The sequence below is a fragment of the Chinchilla lanigera genome, unplaced genomic scaffold, assembly GCF_000276665.1.
Source record: "Chinchilla lanigera isolate Chin_1 unplaced genomic scaffold, ChiLan1.0 scaffold00080, whole genome shotgun sequence".
NCBI classification, from domain to species: domain Eukaryota; kingdom Metazoa; phylum Chordata; class Mammalia; order Rodentia; family Chinchillidae; genus Chinchilla; species Chinchilla lanigera.
In genome coordinates this window covers 5,752,905-5,757,872 of record NW_004955481.1, presented here as the reverse complement: position 1 = coordinate 5,757,872, position 4,968 = coordinate 5,752,905, and the positions used below count along the sequence as shown (strand labels likewise).

At 48.6% G+C, this 4,968-nt stretch overlaps 1 long non-coding RNA gene across 1 annotated transcript; it reads left to right on the top strand.

Moving 5' to 3' along the window:
- Positions 1 to 325: 325 nt before the first annotated feature.
- LOC106146467 lies at positions 326 to 4,392 on the top strand. The gene is made up of 2 exons (XR_001230916.1): positions 326 to 443; positions 2,464 to 4,392. It is a non-coding gene; the product is annotated as an uncharacterized LOC106146467 (long non-coding RNA).
- The last annotated feature ends 576 nt before the right edge of the window (positions 4,393 to 4,968 follow it).

The window sequence follows — 4,968 nt, the reverse complement described above, 5'->3', positions numbered from 1 at the left end:
GGGGCTTAGAACAAAGGGAGATTGAGAAGAGCTTCGTGGTGACAACACAGACCCTTGTGGGAAAGAGAGGTCCAGAGGTCTGGTTGACGACCGTGGCGGAGGAGTGAGTCTGAGCACACTCGGACTCGTCATGTCCTAGGCACACTGAGTGAGTCACCCTGCCTAGGCTGTCCCGCTCTGACCTCTTACTTCCGCTCAGCTCCCCCATCCAAAAGTACCGCCTCCAAACCACGCCCCTAGCCTGCCTCCATTGCCATGCTCTAGCCTGCTCAATAAAATGCCTGGTACTTCCGCAGTAAACCGGATCTGCACCATCAGCCTGGTCTCTGGTGTCTTCTTTGCACCATGTTGCCACTTACTACAGGCCCAGGTCCCTCGACCCAAGGAGGTTCAACCTGAAGTGGTGCCCTCGAACAGGGACACTGTGTGCCCCCTGGGAGTCGGTAAGTGGCCCCCGCCCACATCATGGGCTCTGCGCTTCGTAAGGACCAGCGCCCACTGGCACAGGCACTTGCTGCTCTCTTACAGGTTAGACATTGTAAAATTTTTTATAAGACCCTCTCCCAGTACTGGGGAATTCTCCTTCCCTTTAATCCTTGGCTGAAAGCTGCTAATCTGTGGGACCCGCAGACATGGTCCCTCCTTATCCGGCGGGTCCAAACGGCAGAACAACATGAAAGGAAAATCTTTCCCGTAGGGCTCCAACCAGTTTTACTTACTATCAGAGCTTGCTTAACAGGCTCAGAAAGCATTACTGGGGAGGATCAGAAGCCTTTCCTCTCCTAGCAGACTCTGCTGCGTGTGCCACGGCAGCTCCAGACGCTGAGCCTTCCCTCACAGAACAGCTCGAAAAAGATCTCTCCCTGTCGGTGGCCCTCCCATACGAACCAAACGCCAAAGAAACCCCCAAGCCAGATGATACAAAACCCTTGACTCCCCCACCTAAACCAAGCAATATATACCCCTCACTCACTTCTTTAAAACAAGAACCAAAGACGGCACTGAGTAAAAATTCTCCACCCATGATGGTGCCGAACAAAAACTCCCTGCCCCGGGCTACTTCCTCTTTGTCACGCAATAAGCCCTGCCCCTTGATGAAAGCAGAACTTGATTGGGACGAGCCTCCGGCTTATCTTGCAGCACCACCTGCTGGCACTACTCAGACATCACACCCTAAAAATCCATGGGATGGATATCATACAAAAAGAGATTTTAAAGTACAACCATCCCAACAATGGGGTGATTATTATGAAGGATTATGCAAAATCAGAGACAGTCAAGCAAAAAATTGGGAACAATGGGAAACTGAAATAAATGATATGTTTCCTGTAAATTTAAATCAAAATCCTACATGCCCCTTAAGATGGTATCCCCATGAACATTCTACTCTTAAACGCTTGAGAGAAGCCATTGGGGAAGATGGCCTTCGTGTTACAGGTTCTACAATACTGTCCAGACTGTAACATCAACATTTTCTCTGATAGTCAGTATGTAGTTCAAGTCTGCCACGTCCTCGCACATGCCATCTTAAAACAAAAGGATACTATATTATATAAAGCCTTAAAAACCTTACAAAACACTCTTCAACATAGAAAACACCCTTGGTATATACAACACCTCAGATCCCATACGGGACTTCCTGGTCCCCTTGCCAAAGGAAACCAACTAGCTGACAGCCTAGTCTCTATTCCAGCTGTACCAACAGCCCTGTCTGACCCACTCTTGCAAGCAAAAACACTTCATTCTAGATTTCACTTATCAGCCAAAGCCATTCATCAGCTTCTCCCAGAGGTCCCTAAAGCTACATGTAAACATCTGGTCCGTAGTTGCTCCATGTGTGCCCCTTTCTCCCATTTGGCCCTCTCCAACCTCAGGGAGTAAACCCCCGAGGACTCTGTCCCAATGCCAGATGGCAAATGGATGTCACCCATTTTCCCCCATTCGGTAAATTAAAATACATTCATGTAACCAAAGATACTTTCTCTGGAGCTACCATGGCTATAGCCATGATGGGAGAAATGGCACAACATGCCTCACGCGCTCTAGAAATGGTAGGGGTCCCTTGGGACCTAAAAACAGATAAGGGACCATGTTATACCAGTCAAACTTTTAAAAACACATGTGCCAAATACAACATAACCTTACATCATGGCATTCCCTACCATCCTCAAGGACAAGCTATCATAGAAAGAACTCACCAAACACTCAAAACTTTATTTAAAAAAGAGGGGGAATTACACCCCTGGAGCACACCAGATGAACTGCTAACAAAAGCTCTCATAACCGTAAATCTTTTAACTTTCAATGAAAAGGGTCTTTCCCTGGCCCATAAACATTGGGGCCCATTACTGGCCCCTCCAACACCACTCCCTCTTGTGCGCTGGAAGGATCCCATGACACAATCATGGCAGCCCCCAGCCCTACTCTTAACCCAAGGCTGAGGTTTTGCTTGTGTCTTTCCAGAGACAGCACCCCATCCAGTGTGGGTTCCTGCCCGAGATGTCCAACCAGCCACAACTGACGACATCAGAGATGAAACAAATGACCCTCGACGACAGACGTTCAGGGGGTGGACCAACTCGGCGCAGGAGACGACACCTGGCTAAGACCACTTCAGCACCCCCAGTTACATGGGGGGCCCTCAAGGCGCTTTGCAACAAAGCCTAGAACACGTTCTCACCTGAACAAACAACCACTGCCAAGCTGTTCCTGATGATATGTGCCATTATTACAATCAACTCTGCTCAGGCAGCCGAGGTCTCTATCCCTGTCTGGGCAGCCCTACGCAATCCACCTGGTCTTCTTATTGTTACCTCTGACTCTCCTACTTTTCCTAAATTCTTCACTACCCATTGCTTTCCAGGAATTCCCTGTGATCCCCACATAAAACCCGCGATGGTCTCCTTCTCCAACTGGACTCTGCCTACCAATTTTCCAAACCCCTTTACTTTTCAGGCTTGTGCCAACACCTCAGACCAGCCCAACAACCTAACCGCCCATCTAACGCTTTTCAATTACACCACAGCAGACTTCTCTAGGTTCAACATGAGTGGCCAACAACAAAAGTTTCTTCAGATTAACCTCCTCACCCCCATGAGCAGATGCAAGCCAGGAGCAAACACCACACTTCAAAACTTTCCCTGCTTCTCTGATAAAATCTTCGATACTGCTCGACCACTATTTGCCCCTTGCAAACCTCCAAGCCTAACTTTAGACTTACAGATATCACTTGGGATGCCTGCCTTTCTTCACTTAGACCTTTCAAAAAAGACAACTATATAGCTCTATGGACTCTCCTTTTCTTCACCCTGGGGACAATGGATCCCTCCCCTTTACAGGATGCAACCCATTTTCCTTCACAGGGAGACGCTCTATATTCTCCTCCCATCAGTTATGTGGAAACTTCAGATGCCTTGACATCCTTCCGATGATGCTCATGGGCAATACCTCTATTACTAATGGCACTTATTCCATTCCCAACCCTAGCCTCCTTAATGCCACCAGCAGCTCTGGTGGTATCACCGAAATGTGCACTGGTGGTCTTGCCCAAATAACAACAATCAACTCACTCTGCTCACAAAGCTTGCCCCCAAATGATATCTCCTGGTTACCCTTGGTTAACCTCACTTACAAAAATAACTACTCATATTTTTCAGCAGCCTGTGTTGCCCCCCCCTTTTTACTTCTCTTGTCCACGGGTGCCTCTTTTAACTGCTCCTTGGCAGGCACCTGCTACCTGTCTAACTGCTGAAATGGAACTCCTCCATATATGCTCATCCTTCGCACCCCTTCTGTCCTTTGGGTGCCAGTTAATATCTCTGATTGGGTAGCTCCATCACTTCCTATCCGGCTTTCTTCCACCTCCCTACAGATACACAAGAGAGATTTCGGAGCCTCTGCTATTATCGCCCTTATTATTGCTTTTATTACAGCCACAGCAGCCAGAGCCACAGCAGCCGTCAGGCTCACCCAATCCACCGTGACCGCTCAAGGACTTAACAACCTTTCCCATACTGCCGCTGAAACTTTCTGAGTACAACAACAGCTTAATGCATATACCCATATGGCTCAGCTTAATCTCCAACAACAACTTGACCTCATAGACAATGAAATTCAGGACCTCTGGCATGTTGCTACCACTCCCTGTGACCAACGCTTCTCGTCAGCCCCACTTTGTGTCACACCAAAACCAGCCAACCTCTCTTCTGCTCGTCTTTCGTTCCGTGAGTGGATCCTTGGCCCTTACAACAGCACTTACTTCAACGTCTCTCTTCAACTGACTGAACAAATACAACCTATTGACTCTATCCAAGTTCCTATTCTAATGGACGATGTCCTCTCCGATCTCCTACATAACCTACAGCGCCTATGCTCACCAGCCAATTTACTTACCCTTGGATTCCTGGGACTTCCAGGACTTCTTGCGTTAATCGTGCTTCGTATGATGTGTACCTGGTTACAAATGATAACCTCTAAACAGGCTATGATGGCCTCAATTCAATTGGCTTTTATAAAAAAAGAGGGGGAATTTGTGGGAAAGAGAGGTCCAGAGGTCTGGTTGACGACCGTGGCGGAGGAGCGAGTCTGAGCACACTCGGACTCGTCATGTCCTCGGCACACCGAGTGAGTTGCCCTGCCTAGGCTGTCCCGCTCTGACCTCTTACTTCCGCACAGCCCTCGTCCAAAAGTACCGCCTCCAAACCACGCCCCTAGCCAGCCTCCATTGCCATGCCTCTAGCCTGCTCAATAAAATGCCTGGTACTTCCGCAATAAACCGGATCTGCACCATCAGCCTGGTCTCCGGTGTCTTCTTTGCACCGTGTCGCCGCTTACCAGGGGTCCAGGTCCCTCGACCCAAGGAGGTCCAACCTCAGACCCTGAGGAATTTTCCTGCTCTGGCCAGATAAACAGCATTGGAAAACATTTCCTCCTATTTTCTCTACAGACAAGCAGTTCAAAGTGAGTATC